This window comes from Desmodus rotundus, chromosome 2 (assembly GCF_022682495.2).
Source record: "Desmodus rotundus isolate HL8 chromosome 2, HLdesRot8A.1, whole genome shotgun sequence".
NCBI lineage: Eukaryota > Metazoa > Chordata > Mammalia > Chiroptera > Phyllostomidae > Desmodus > Desmodus rotundus.
The window spans coordinates 167,085,714-167,100,192 of NC_071388.1; the positions used below are offsets into that span (position 1 = coordinate 167,085,714).

The window sequence follows — 14,479 nt, forward strand, 5'->3', positions numbered from 1 at the left end:
AGAAATAAAAGCTCAGTTGCTAAGTACTCCATAAATGTTAGTTCCCTTTCTTTCTTATCTTACTTTTTTACCTCCCTCCCTCCCTCAGGCTTTCCCAAGTCAAAATCACTCTTCTCATCCTTGCCAGAACTTTTTTTAAATAACAGTGCTTTTAAAGCTGGTTGTGTGGGTTCTGCGGGAGGCAGGAGGGTAAGCGTGACCAGGGCTCTCTCACTGCTTCTCTAGGCAAAAAAGTTCGCCTTTGCTTCATTTCCGACCTCGTTCACTTTTTTAACATTTTTTAAAAAGTGATATTTTTAAAACACTTGCCTGTACCATTAAAATGATAATTGCCTTATAATACAGTTCCTCATTATGGTCCTCATTAGTTTTCAGGTTTCTGGGTATCAGAAACGAAATCTTAGTACTCAATCCTATCTGGGTCATGTAAATCTCCCTGTATAAAAAGCACAATACAACTACTTATTGACTGAATAATAATGTGCGTGGACTGAATGATTCCTAAGTTAGGTGTATTTAAAATCTTACATAGTTTGCTAGTAATAAGAACACTATGGCAAAATTAAATTTTTAGTAAGTTATATAAAGGTATTACTGTATTTGCAAAGTTTATTTACTAGAAATAAGTTTAACAATAATATTTCTAAAATTATATATGTGTATATATATGTATACATGCATACATACACATAGATAAGTTTGATCTTTTATTGAGATCTTTATATTACAAATATTTTTAAATGAAAAAATTTGGTAAAAAGATTGTAGCATCAAAAGTTACTTTGATCAAGCCAAATTGACACCTAAGGCAATCTTGTTTGAATAGTTGAGTCAAGTTTATCTGATGAGAAAACCAGGAATTAAAAAAAAATTGCAGACATTGGCAGTCATATTTAAGTATTCTACAGTTAAAAGCAGCACCAGTTTATTTAACAGGTTGTTCAGAATCAAGTGGAATTTACTATTTTGGTATTTTGCCTTTTTTTTTCACCTTTACAAATGAATCAGTGCCCCATAGAAATAGTTTTTAAATATAGCCAAAATGCAATATCCTAATCGTACTAGTGTATTTTATTAACTGGAATGATAATATTCTTTAATGGTATTTGTCTGACACTGAGTTTGTGTATTTTTTCACACATTCTGTTACATGAACACTAGCCAAAGCAAATATCTGAATGATATTTATACCAGATTGTTTCTATGTAGGAACACAATGTTACACTGCTTGCTTCCTTGAAAGAATACAGAAGATTAGAAGCTGTGAATGTTGAATACAAACTTTAGTTTCTTTTTTGAAATGCTACCTCGAAGTAGAAGTTTAAAAACTGAAATTTACTACTAACAGAAGGTACTCACAAACCAGAATCTAAATAAACCAAAAAAATTGCTCAGACTTTCAATTAACCCTCAAGACTAATTTTTATCATACATTAACTGATTTTTTTTTCTAAAAAATCATCTAAAAATATTGGTCTAATAAAATAATAGATCATCGGAATAGTTTAGGTGTGAATCTTTTTTTTTTCATTTCTTTTGAGTGCTGCTTGCATTATGTCTTTGTAGTTTACATGAATGTTCTCTGAATATCAAGTTCATTGTTTTTAGGGTGGAGGAAAGAGACTTGTTTGAGTCCCTTGACAGAGAGAAGACAGCAGAGCCACGGCCAGTGCTTCTGACCGTTCTATAGAGTTCCTCCAAGGAGCCAGAGGAGCTCTGCTGGGGCTGTGGGCCGGCCAAGCAGGTAGGACCCCTTGCCTTCCCTCACACTCTGTTGCTCCCCTTGCAGCTCTTGTACATATTTGAAATTCTGGGTAAGAATGAGCTTGGGGAAAGAATTCTGTTCCTAAAAAACAAATTTGAAAACCACTGTATTGCCTCATGTCCCATGGGGAAAAAAGAAGAGAAATACTATGTGGACCCAAAACTGAAACAATGTCATCGTTAGTAAATATCATGGAAATGCCTAGATACTGCATGCCAAAATAAGGGAAACGGGATTCTGAATGTAGTATATATATATATATATATTCTTGTGTGTGTGTGTTTATGTACATACATATATGTATGTATATATATGACAATGCGCCTGCTCATGCATCACGTCTTGTGCAGAGTTTTTTTGTGAAACATCAAATCAGCCAGGTGACTCAACCTCCCCTACAGCCCAGATTTGTCACCCTGTGACTTCTGGGTTTTCCCAAAATTAAAATTATCTTTAAAAGGGAAGATATTTCAGACCATCAATTTAGGGGCAGCTGACGGCGACTAAGGGAACTGTATGCGGTCCCAAGGTGCCATCATTGTCCTCTGTACAATGTTTCTTGTATGTTGTATCTTCTTCAATAAATGTCTTTATTTTTCATATTACATGGCTGGATACTTTCTGGACAGACCTTCATATATTCTGAATATTCAAGGGACTGTTCTTTTATTGTATTAAATAACTGGTAGAAAAAATTTAGGTGATAGTTTAGAAGATGCTAGATTGCTTTTGTAGAGTTAAAAATCACATATATAGTAGTAGACATACATGAACATTCTATATTGCTGTTACTATTGAGTTGGGAAAAACAGCTTAGGAAGGGTACACCATGACCTACTCTATCTCATTCCAGTCAGATTTGTATAATACATATAATTTTTAATTTTATCATTCCTTTTTAAAGAATTTAGAAACTAATTAAATTATTGCTTAATGTGTTACAGGTTTGAGTAATATTTGAAATAAAATAGTATATCAAGTGTATAATAGTGTAGAAATATTATTTGGATACATTAGAAAAATAATGGTTATTGCTAGATAATTAAAATTAAGGAAAGACTTTCCTTAGGAAGATTTGATATAAATGAATTAAATGAATTAAAAATGTTATTTTTTCCATTTATAGCTTTTATTTCTGTTTTTTAACTATGCAAGACATGAAGACAAATTTTACCTAGTACAAATAAATAAGTAACATAAAGAAGGAATCAGTCAACTGGAAATAATCTTCCAGGATCAATTCAGTGAATGGCCATTAGGAAGAGTTTATTATATGATTAATTTTAAGGGGGGAAAAGAAAAACCATCATTTTTTAAAGTAACACATTCTACTGCATAGATCTCCAATCAAAATTATTTAGAAAAAGATTTTTTAACCTGACTAAATATATTTCTTCATTCTCCAATGCTGAATGTTCCCTCTTCTCCTTTCTTTCTGCCAAAGTTCATTGTGAAAGTTACCTGGTTTCATTGGATCAATACTGTGATACACTTGTTCGGGGTGTGCATGGGAAGTCTGTCAGGAAGTATGTTTGAATGGAATAGTAGTAAGTGCACAGTATTCTAAAATGTACACTTACATAACTGCAGTGTTTTGTTTGTCTTAGAACGCAAGCCTGGGCAAAGAAGAGCTGAAGTCCATCTAAATAAGGCCGTGTTAAGAAAGGCAGGGGAGAAGAGTGATGAGATGGTTCATCTCAAATCAGAGCATAATTTTGAAGAGTACGAACACGCCAGATAACAATGCCCATTGTAAACTGCTTCTTGGTAGCCCTCCTCCTTTCCCCAGTCCTGGAAATCTTTAGTAAAACAGACTTCACCTGCTTTAGTACTGTGTGGCTGGATCTGCCTAGACGATATACATGGGGAAAAGAGCAGAGGCTTCTTTCTAAAAATCAAGTTAAAAAAAATGTTTATTGACTTTAGATAGAGAGACAGAGAGAAACATCGATGTGAGAAACATTGATTATTTGCCTCCTATACCCACCCCGACCACAGATCGACCCCGCTACCTCGGTATGTGCACTGATTAGATTCTAACCAAACTTTTGGTATATGGGGATGACTTTCCAACCAACTGAGCCACACCAGCCAGGGTGAGCAGAAGCTTCTTGATCTAATATCTTCTGGATCACTCATAAGCATAAGTGTGCACACATCCACAGACTTGTGTACACCCTGCATACCCGTACACACATGCACACATATGTGTATCACCATGTAAAAAGGTTCCCACCTGTCAGCTTAAGCCATTTCCACATTGTCCAGGAGAGGTCAGTTCATGAAAAAGTTACTCTGTTCTTGAAACACTGGCTATACTCAATGGTAGAAAATAGAACTTAAGAGCCTACCAACTGATTTGGCCTTCTGAGAAGCCTTTGGAAATTGGTGGAAAATGCCAACTTTTGGTGCTTCCAGGGCCTAAGAATATAATCATGTAGAAATTTCCTATTGTTTGTCTTGTTTTATTTTGACTGAGTTTACTTTGTACTGTTAGGATATTAAGAAGCAAAGCTATATATTTATATGGATAAAGGACTTCATGCTTATTTGTAACATAACTTATAAAATGCTTATTTATAACTCAAGAAACACAATATTGGATTTGTTAAACTGCTACTTTCATTCTGGTGGTGTTATGAATATAACTGTTAACTCTTAAATTGAGTGAGTACAGTCAGTGGAAATCTTTTGTTAGAAAATCAGTTTTAATACTGGGTTATCTCTGTTGTACAGCCTTATTGTTGGGTGCTTTACCAAGTAAGAGAATGTCTGCCCACATTTATATCACATTTTTGTTTGCTCTATATTAACTAATATATTCTGAGCTAGAATAGATATTAGAGATCATTCAATACTGTTAACTATGCAAGGAAGACATTACATGTAATGTATTCACAAAGATAATGTTTATGGAGTACCACACCAAGATCTAAACTCTGAATTCCAAAAACACAGATGTATGTCATACTGAAGGATTTTCACAAAGAGACCTGTGAAGATACTACTTAGAATTTGTAAGTTGGTACTTGGGGATGAATAAAATGTATTAGTGACTGGCTGAATGGGAGAGGTGATAAAACTGCACTAGTTAGCATGATGTTGGCTCTAACAGAAAATGCAACAAGAATGGGAGCAACAGTAAGGAAGACCTACCCAGTAATGAAGTGTTCTGAGTTAAGGTGTTCCCAGAGTAAGTGAGCTAATTCAGCAGGTCGGTTACTTCCTCAATGACTTAGGATCTACCCAACTTTCCATTTTGTCATCCTGAGTATCTAGGCTTGGCTGATTAAATGTAGGACATCCAATTAAATGTGAATATTAGTGCAACATTACATGCAATATTACTCATTATCTGAAATTTCAAATTTACCTGGGTGTCTGCATTACTATTTCCTAAGTCTGGGAAACGTGTCAGCATCTTGGTTTTTCTTTGTAGGCTGGCTCCATTCATGGTCACGAGACAGCTGCCCTATCTTTTAGTGCCAGGTGTAGACGCTGATCCCCAGCGGCACCGAAGGGTTCTGTGGGTAGGGAAGAAGTTGTGGTTTGGTAGGTAACCTACAAAGAAAGTCACCAAGGCACATCTAAATTTTTGTTGACTAAAACATAATTTCCTCTAATATTTGCTAGTTAGTTCTATAGTAGTGTGTAATTTATCCTGTCTTCAGATCCAAGAATAGGATTATTTTTTCTGGCAAAAAAAATTTTTTTTGAGGCTCTTCACTTAGGACTATGAAAGTCCTTATCACTGCATCTGAAATAATTACAATAATTTTTATTGAGTATTCTGAACTGGGGGAAGAATACAGCTCACATTTCCCCTTTCCCACATAATTCCTAGGGCACAAATTAGAGGTTCTCTATGTTTGTGGCTTTTGAGTTTTTCTTCCTCCTTTTTGCTAGTTCACATCACTCATGTCCAAATCAAACCTCCATTTCCTGTGTTCCCTTCTTCCTTCCACTCTCCCACCTTTTGAAACTTATCCATATCCTTAGGGCCCTATTTGTACTTTAGTGATAATGGTGTTATATGGGCCAGGTAAACTAATCTGTGTTAGTATTTACTTTGCTAATGTGTTGGACCTCCGAGGTCATTTAAGGCTTTAATCATTTCAAAAGTTCAACCCTTTTTAAAAAGCACTGCAGGAATGCTGCCAGTGTAGGCATCTTAGTAGTACCGGTACTTTTGGCCTCCCCAGTGCACTCACAGAGACAAATAGTTACAAGAAGGTTTGGCCTGTATGATTCCCTTGCCTCCTGGTCTCTCATCTTATGCAATCTTTCATTCCCTCATCAAAGCTACATTGCAATCCACTGGTTTCTACAGCGTTTTCTCCACCCTACTTCCTGTCTCATCACGAGTGATTCATATGGGACTTCAATATTTATAGACAAGCCCCACCCAACATCCTAGATGCATCATTTCTTGACCTTCTCTTCTGCACAGGCCTTTAAGTCTTAGACTTCAGTGATCTGCTCCCAGTGCCACACCCCTGTGCCACCTAGTCATCCAGTAACTCCTCAACTCTCTTCATTCCATTTCTCAATCATACTGTCTTACTATGAATTCCAGCTCCTTTCAACTATCCCTTCTCCTCACTTCCATCAAACTATTTGACTTCATAAGGAATGTAAAACCTTAAGAAAATAGCAAACATGCCACAAGCTGCTCCCTTCCTTCCTGCCCTACCTCTTCTATCTAGTCTGCATTCCATGGTTCATTCAGCTCATTAACTAATCCATCAACTTCCATTGCCCTCGACCCCTGAACTCCTATCCTGGGTGCAATTAAAAGTTGATCTTTTGTAATTCAATACCTATTTACCTACGCCTGCTAAATACAGCCATACATCATCGTCATCAGCATTGTGAAGTGGTTAAGAGCATGGACTCTGGAGCCACAATACTGCTGCTCAGTTCCTGGCTCCTCCAGCTACGAGCCTGCTGCCCTTAATATATAATATAACCACTTCATGCCTCGTTTTCTTCGTCTGCAAAAGGGGGTAATAATCAAGCACATCATGGGTATATTATCATGAATAAATGAGCTAATATTCATAAGACGTTAGAGGAGTAAATAATTGCCAAATAAATATTTTATTTCTCACTTGTAGTTTTGTTTCCATTTTTAATCATAGCTATTCTAAGTTTCACTTTTTAATTCTCCAAACAGCTCAGGTTTCATCACTTCAGATGACCTGGCCTAATTCTCTAAGTACGTATAGGACATTAGGTGTGAACTACTTTAAATTATAACCCCCCTCCAAAAACAAAAATTAACTACATTTGTTTCTCCTTTGCATCTAAGAGAAAGAAGTTCTAAAATTAACTTCTCGCCCTTTTTTAAGATCTTATCCCTTCAAATCCCTAACCTTTTCTGTGCATATTTAACCTTTCTGTGTCTTCTTGTTTGTTTTACTTCCATGAATTTCTCCGTAAAAATAACTCCCAATCCTTTTTCCACCTTACATTTCCTTTGACCCTTTCCTCCATCCTTTCCTTCATCAGATGTCTATATTCACTATTTCTACCTTTACTTCTCTCATGGCTGCATTACCCAGAAATGATAGCACGTAATTGTAAGGCCTCACATTAAAACTAATTGGGAATAAATTCAGAGGGGTCAACACTTTAAAACTGGCATTTTTTCAGCCTTAGCCAGGCATCAATATTCATGATTTTGAATGGCCATATATTTATACAGTGGCTTTCCTGCTTTTTTGTTCAACTTAACAAATTGATTGTTCAAGTTTGAATACCCCATGCTATTTCCTGTTTCACCCTTCTAAAAGGAATCAACCCCACAGATTCCTACTGTAATCAAGGCTCACTTTTCACTGTGGCACCACAATTATTCTCAAGGTCAGCAATAACATCTCTACTGCCAAATCCAGAAGTCAATTCTCAGTCTTCATCTTAATCAACTAATCAGGAAGTTGGTAGAATTGACCATTTCCTCCTGTTTAAAACATTTTTTTCTCAGTTGCCTTCTAAACACCACTTTCTCTTAGTTTTCCTGCCTTGCTTGTGATCTTTCTCAGCCTCTTTTGCTGGATTCTTCTCATTTATCTGCCTCTAAACTTGAAATACCCCAAGACAATGCCCTTGAATATCTCTTCATTCTTTACCAATTCGCCCCTGAGACCACAAATGTTAACTTTTAAAGCTTTAGAAACCACCTATATGCTGATGACTTCTAAATTTATATTTCAGTCCAGATTTTTCTCTTGAACTCTATATTCATATATTCAAATGCCTAGTCAACATATCCACCTGGATGTCTAACAGGCTTTTCAAACTCCTCCATCTGAAGCCTTTGCCATCTCGGTCAGGGAGAGTGTGTGAATTTAGGAGGGGGAAACTCTCAGGAACAACGTAACAATACAGCTGATAAGAATGAAAGCCAGGGTGTAAAGAGGTGCTGAACTGCAGGTCCCCCAAAATGGAGAAAACCCCCACAGCTATCATTGTGGGATGAGGGAAGGGAGCAGGGCCACAGAGAGCTACTTTGCATATCTGGAGAACTTGGCCAGTGTTTTAATAATGTTAAAAAGCTGTGCCTGGCCGTGGCTGGTGTGGCTCAGTGAATTGAGTTCCAGCCTGTGAACCAAAGGGTCAGTGGTTCAATTACTAATCAAGGCACATGCCCAGGTTGCAGGCCAGGTGTCTGGTAGGAGGTGCGTGAGAGGCAACCACACATTGATGTTTCTTTCCCTCTCCTTCTCCATCCCTTACCCGCTCTCTAAAAATAAATAAATAAAATCTTAGGGGGGAGGAAAAAAAGGCTGTGCTGGGAGCCAGGGAGATGAGCGTGACTCTCACCCATGATACAATGTAGCCAGAGCAGCTTCCTCTGCCATCAAGTGAGGCTTGGAGGCTGCTCCTACCTCATTGGGCCACACTTGCTGGGGCTAACAATGGCAGCAGAGAAAGGCAGAAGAAACCAGGCTACTGGCAGGTGTAACCCAGTGTGGGAGGAGTTGGAAATGGGATTACCGAGGAAGATCTGCTCTGGGATTTCAACCCAGGCATGGCAGCCATGCTGGGGCTTAACCAAGTGGTATGGGAGCAGACAAGGGTCTCTCTTGACCATGTGGCTTAGAAAATGGGAAAGCAGGATGTAGCAGCCATGCAGAGCTCTCTCTCTTGGCCACACAGTTGGAAAAGATTCAGAAGGATTCCCCGGCCCACCATGAGGAAGTGCTACATGGTTTTGGATTAAGAACAGGAACCTAGCTGAGCTACAGACTTCTATTTTCTTTTCCTGAGATACGATACCCTTGACTGGCCTGTTTTGGCAAGGGGAGGCAGGACTGTATATGTGTGTGTTTCTGGGTGTTTTAAAGGGACTTTAAGAATTAACAGCGACATTCCACCATTACTCTGAACCTGTATAACTTTTGAATAAATAGTTCCTTTCTCCTTTACCAAACTCTGGCATTGAGAGCCACATTCATATTGGCAGCAGGCAAGAAGAACCCAGAACAAAAGACTCCCCGGGACAGGGGGGTTTCTGTAACAAGGGACAGAGACTAAAAAGGAGAATCAGCAAATATAAGATCAAGAAAGAAATGAGGATAATCAATCCTGACAAAATCTATAGGAATACCTATAAAATCAAGGCTGAAAATCATCCACTGGATTTGGCATTTTAGAGGTCATTGATGGCTATTGCCTCAATAGGTTTAATTTAGAATAGTTTTCTTAGGAAATAGAAAATGGGCTGACGGGGTCATATAGAAAAACGGCTGTCTGGTATTAACGATCTCCACCTGCCTACATGCACACACCCCTATCAGTTAAACCAAACTTTTATCCAGAGTTCCAGCTCTGTACTGTATTTCTGAATGCTTGGAGCTACATTTCTATCAGTGTGTCATATAAGTGCCTCATATCCCCCTTTCCCTATTGTTCTCTTTATTCCCAAATGAATTAACATCAAATACCCAATTCCCTACATTCTCTTTCATGTTGAATGACACCAATACCTAGTCATTCACTTAAAGTAGAAAACATACCTTGGGGCTGTTCTGTCTCTTCCTCCATACCCATTTCTAATCTGTCAAAGCTACCGCAGCCCCATCTCCGCTGCTCTAACTCATTGCAGTCTTTGCCAGCCACTTTGCTCTAACAAGCCTCCCAACTGGTTCCCTTGCCTCAGGACTTCCCGTTTCTCACTCTCAACTATATAGTTACTAGTTAACTTTCCATAAAAAACTTTAGTTAAAAACTGAAAGCTGCTTACATTTTCCCCCTGGCAATAATACAATCATTTAGAATAGCACGTCATGGCCTTTAAAATTTGGTCCTCACCTCCCTTTCCAACCTCACTTTATGACAGTTCCCCGCTTGCCTTATTAACATAATCAAATGGAAGCGCATTCATGCACATACTTCCCATATTTATTCTATATCTGGGAAAAATAACTAGGGCTTTCAAATAACATTTTTGCTTTAAATTATAAATACAATATTTAAAAATTTGTAAAATCAAAAAATTAGCCTTAACATTGCTATTTTAACAGAACATCTTTATTTTCCTCCCAATATTCCTCTATGAATACATATATTTATCCAGTAAAGATAATTTTGCATAATATTGAAACATTTTATTTAGCTATTCTTCCTCATGTTGCAGAGCAGAAATATCAAAAATTACAAAGTATTATTCTGAGGAAAAGAAAAAAGTGAAAGAAGGAAGGAACCAAAAACAAGGGCGGGGACACAATAGAGCTATGAATAAGGTTGAAGACGCATACCAGTATGGCCTACTCATCTACCGTGAGTGAGCCACACACTTGGCACTCGATTTTCTAGTAACCAGTGTGAGAACAGAAACTTTGTCAGTCATCCAAGTCCCAGTGCCCTTGAGATTTAAAAAAAGTCCCAGTAATTTTGACTCCTCTTGGAACACACATCGTAGAAAGATATTTCTCCTGAGGTCCTCTTAAAGAGAACACAGGGCGACACATTTACCTTCTGGGAAGAGTCCATATTAGAGACAGCGCGGTGCGCCTCATGCTGCAGATCAGCATAGGTGGGCAGCACTGCACAAATCACAGAGTGGTTTTGTAAAATACATCTTTGTGGAACTCATTCGACACTATCAAGGTACGCAGCTCTTTGCAAGTCTGTTTTAAATCATAGGTAAATACTGATGCATTGAAATACATATAATATATGTTATTCACAGTAACAGCTGAATTTTTATCCTTTAGGAAAGCTGTCTGAATATTGTTTCTCTTCAAGATTGAGTTTCAAATAACTCTTAGGTGAAATCTTAAAACTTCAGATCTCATTTTGGGCAGTTGAGGCTTGCTTAGAAGGCCAGATTTTAGGTTGAGAAGTAAAAATTCTCACTTTCTGACCATAAACATCATTCCCCTTGGGAAAGTCCTCTGAGCAAAAGAAGTGGCTGGGCCAGGAATGTGTCTCCATAACTCTGGGTTGCTCTGAAAGAAGTGGGCGTGCCGCAGCGCTTGATTGTCCTCACATACAACCTGTATCATAGACAGGAAGCCACTGTCAGGACAGAATGTGGAGAGACGGAATGGTTTCCTACAGGCAAAGGTGTCAGACAAGGGTGCATTTTATCTCCCTATTTGGTTACCTGTATGCAGAACATTTACGGAAAACTGGGCCACGCTCAGAGGAAGGAGGAGTGAAAATTGGTAAAAGAAATATTACTAACTTAAGATATGCAGATGATACCATCTTATTGGCAGAAAGTTACAGTAATTGGAAATGGGTTCTGATGAAAGTGTAAGAGAAAGTCCAAAGCAGGACCATATGTGAACATCAGGACAAAAATAGTGACTGCAGAGGAAACACACAACCTTTACATAGACAATGGAAACGTCAACATTGGTAAAGACTTTGCTTAACCTGCTTCAGTCATCCATTCACATGGAGCCTGCAGCCCAAAAATCCAGAGAAGGCTGACACAGAACAGGCAACAATGGGAGAATTAGGAAAGATCATCAAGAGCGAAGATGTGCCATTAGAGACCAAGGCTAAGATTATTCACACCACCATGTACCCAGTTACTATGTCGGGATGCAAAAGTTGTCAGTGGAAAGGCTGATAGAAAAGGAAATTGATTCATTTGAAATGTGGTGTTGAAGGAGAGCCCTATGGATAACCTGGAATTCCACAAAGATGAACAAGTAGGTCCTAGAGCACATTAAGCTTGACATCACTAGAGGCAAAAAATGACAAAACTGGAGGTGTCCTACTTCAGGCACATCATGAGAAGGCAAGGTTCTTCGGACAACAATGCTGGGAAAAATAGAAAGTAGCAGGAAGAGAGAAAAACAAAACATGAGTTGGAGTGACTCCATAAAAGAAGCCATAGGCACAAATCTAGAGCTGACTGCGCAGAGCTGTTGAGGGCGGCACGGGGTGGACATCACTCGCTCAGAGTGGTGCCAGGGGTGGGAGCCAACTCAACCGGCATGTAACACAGAAGCAGCCTGGATGCTAAAATTTTTGATTTTGCAGTGTCTTGAGTTTTTCGGATTTGATAAAAATAGAAGCAGTTTTGCTAACTTTGCTTTTATTAATATTTGTAGGGCTGTTGAGATATGTATGGATTGCTGTCCCTAATGAATTCTGTCACTTAACTAGATGGCTAACCTTAGGCAAGCTACCTAAAGTTTCTGAGCTCAGTCTTCCTCCCTTGTAAGATGAGGACATTGTAGCAATTAATCACCTTCCTGGGACTCCTGCCATGTATACGTCACAGTGAGCCCCTGCCCCTCAGCTATAAGTGAAGAATCCTCTGAGAAGAACAAGTGTTTCCGTGACTGTGAACCTGGAGTATTCTGAGGCAGTCACGCATCTTAGGGAAGAGCATGGGCTTTGCAGGGGAAAAGGCCTGGACCTACTCTGCAACTGATTAGTATGTGGCTTGGGGCATGTATTAACCTTTGTGAAGCTCAGTTTCCCTATCTGTAAAGTGAGAATAATACAAGCCCGTATAGAGTTGTTGTATTAAACGAGACCGTAAATCCAGCTCTAAACAGTGTCTAGCACAAAACAAGTATTCAATCAAAAGTACCTATTTTTAACATTGTTATTTCCTTGGGACCATTGAAATAATTGCTCTTCTAACAGCATTTCTCTAAATTGAATATCAACACTATTATAATTACTGTAGTTAATATTTTTAAGGTGCCAAATTGGGCTGACTTGTTTAGAAAAAAAATTGGAAAGACATGGACTCAGAGGATTTTTTCAAAATAATCAAAACAACCTGTATGCTGACCTTTACCCTGTAGTTCTTTTATTTAATAACAGTCTATTAATAAACACAAGTTTAAGCTGTTGGATTTGTACTAAAGTAATCTGGGCCAAATATGCTAAATAACAGCAATAATAAACTTTCTTGCACCCAAGAAATTTTAATGGAGGTTTGCTTCATTTTTCTGCCTGTTTTGAAACAAGATTATGGGGAAGTTCTTAGTTTTGAGTTCCCATCTATTCTTTTAACTTTTGATCACATGTAGGTTATATTTAAGTACAACTAAATGTGATAAAATCATCCTTAGATGGGTGAGATAGGCTTTGAAGGCTGTATCAAGTACTGTATTTTATAATTTAAAAACAATTGCTTAACAAGAAGAGGAAAAAAATTCCCCCAAATGTGGGAAACCAGGGTTCTTTGTGATGCTTTTAACTACAGCGGGAAATATGTATTTGCTTGTTATGACCTTAGTGCTTCCATAGCCAAATTCACTTCCAAACACTGAGTTTTCGTTCTGTTTAACCAACAGTTTTCACCCTGCCTTGTGGAAACTGATAATTTGAGAGGAGTTCAAGGATAATACTTGCATAATTACATTTTGTAAGGCCTATTGTGTCCCCACAGCTTGGTGACAGACCCCTTGTGAACAGGGTACATTTACAACTATAGGGCCCCCACAGGGTGTGTTCATTTACCCATTGTAACTGGCTGGGTTAAAGGTTATTCCTAGGAAATGTGAAATTTTACAGCCAGAGTTCTGAATTACCATTATGATTAAGAATGTCTCTTTCTTGATTCTAGGTTTTTCCTCATTCATGAGATGTGAAACTCAACTAATTTATAGCTGGATGTAGAAGAGCGATCACTTGTATTTCTGCTAGCAAGTTCTCTGCAGGGTAAAGGGTGAGTAATATGCTCTATGGATAGATGAAAATCAGCACTGCTTCATCAGTCTTGGGTACTTACATGTAAGTATCCAACACTTATCAAGCCATATATAGACTGTTATTACATCCATTCAATTTTTAAAGTTTCTTAGGAATTAGCTTATTTTCTGTCCTATAGCTCTATTTTTTAAAAATATTTTGTTTGTTTAACTCTCATAGAACTTTGCTTATTTTAAAAGCACTTAAAAAACTGCATACTAAATTCATAACAGCTTTCTAAAAATTGCCCATAATTATTATTAATTTTTCAAAATTGATTTAATCAGAAGAGATTATTAAGTGGATACATCTTATAGCTTCTGAATTAAAGAATGACAAAAAGGGGGATTTAATACTGTTGCTAAACTACAAGAGATCTACTGATTTTGCTCAACGTCCCAGTGCTGATTGAGGTGGAGTGTCCCTGTTTCGATGTTCTACCTGTTCGATCTTGCATTTTTTGGTTAGTGATGGTAAAAGAAATTGGTGGAGTTGAATGTAAAGAACAGCCAAAAATGGTTTAGCAGAATCTTGTCAGAG

General features: G+C 37.9%; 1 long non-coding RNA gene across 1 annotated transcript in view; it reads left to right on the top strand.

Annotated features, from left to right (window-relative positions):
• The window catches only part of LOC123479815 (uncharacterized), a 43,233-nt gene extending 29,324 nt beyond the window's left edge, over positions 1–13,909 (top strand). The window contains exon 3 of the long non-coding RNA XR_006655566.3: positions 13,815–13,909. This is a non-coding gene — a long non-coding RNA (uncharacterized lncRNA). The remainder of the gene's footprint in view (positions 1–13,814) is intronic.
• The last annotated feature ends 570 nt before the right edge of the window (positions 13,910–14,479 follow it).